Source organism: Pleurodeles waltl, chromosome 8 (genome assembly GCF_031143425.1).
Source record: "Pleurodeles waltl isolate 20211129_DDA chromosome 8, aPleWal1.hap1.20221129, whole genome shotgun sequence".
Lineage (NCBI taxonomy): Eukaryota > Metazoa > Chordata > Amphibia > Caudata > Salamandridae > Pleurodeles > Pleurodeles waltl.
The window spans coordinates 917,626,513-917,628,234 of NC_090447.1; positions in this window are offsets into that span (position 1 = coordinate 917,626,513).

The following is a 1,722-nucleotide window of genomic DNA, read 5'->3' on the forward strand; positions in this document are numbered from 1 at the left end:
TTTCAGATCAGGATCTACCACTCAAACAGTATATGAGGGTAGCCTTAATGCTATCCTATGAATAAAACAGGCCTCACAGCAGTGTAAAAACAAATGTAGGAGTTTTACACTATCAGGACGTATAAACTGCACATGTTCATGTCCTGCCTTTTACCTACAGAGCATCCTGCCTTATGGGCTACGTAAGGTCTAGCTTATGGGTGACTTATATGTAGAAAAAGGGGAGTTTAAGGCCTGGTAATTAATTTTAAATACCAAGTCGAAGTGGCAGTGAAACCGCACACACAGGAACTGCAGTGGCAGGCCTGAGACATGGTTAGGGGGCTACTTATGGGGGTGGCACAACCAGTAGCATTTAATTTACAGACCCTGGGTACATGTAGTGCACTTGACTAGGGACTTACACGTAAATTAAATAACCCAATTGGGTATGAGAACAATGTCACCATGTTTTAAGGAGATAGCATATGCCCTTTAGCACTGATTAGCCGTGGTAAAGTGCGAAGAGTCCTAAAGCCAGCACAAATGAGGTCAGAAAAAGAGAAGGAGGAAGTCCAAAAGTTTGGGGATGACCCTGCAGAAAGGCCAAGTTGAGTTTATGCTATAAAATACAGCAAAAAAGTCTGTAGCTGTGAGTTAATCAATGTAAGAATGAGTGACAATTTGTAAGATTGAGTGCAAGAGAGGGAGAAAGAATTAATGCAAGTGAGTGTGTATGATTAAGAAAAATGAGGAGGTGAAAATGAGTGTGAGTTAGTGAATGTACGTTAGCATGATGGAGAATGTGGTGTTATGCTTGTGAGTATTGCTATTTGGTATGCTGGAGGCAGTTATTAACAGACAGTGACCTGACATACTAAAGATAACGCTCAATATAAGAGGCATACATGTCAAAAGTCTGTCACAAGCATACTGGAAGACATTTTTGGTATGGGACATGGCAAAATGCTAGTTCTAGCACTTTGGAGGTGAGTCTTTGCATAAACAATGATGGCTGTGGCACATAGGAGGGGGACAAACAGGGAAAAATACTGGCTCTATCACACCAGAGGTAAATTTGGATATGAGGGTCACCCATGGTACATGGATAAGATTAATAGCACAATTCCAGGACTGGCATATTATATGTACTTTGTGGCTTAAGGGGACATGCCAGACCTATAAGGGAGCACTCATGGCAAAATGCCACCCCTGGCACAATAGCAGTTATTTCCGGCTTATAGGGGCACCCATAGAAAAGTTTGAAAACAGGGTGGTGAAGTCATGTGGAATGTCTGGTTTCATTGGCTTGGCACATTCATAGCCCACAGCGTTTTAGCATATTTCAATGAAAAGATTGCTTTAAAATGCACTCCTTGGCCCATTTGTTTAAAATGTTCTTGTTGGGAGAAACCTTTATCCATGATTGCATTAAAAAAAGCTGTGGTTCATATACTTTGCTCAGTAAAATTTAGGGTATGTATTGTATTATACCCTGCCACTTTCAAAGGTTATGTCAGCACCTTACTATATGTGGATACAAAAAACACAACAGTGTTGAATTCATACATTATTGACACTAGTATAATGTAACTTCAGTGACGTCAATCATTGTAATATCATCCGGGTTAAGGTCAAGTCCATCCCCTCTGAGGAAGATTCATGGTCAAAAGTCATAAAGTACCTCATTACGAGGCCGGCAGTCTTAAGACCGGCCGCTTCGCGGTGGCAGTCAGGATCACC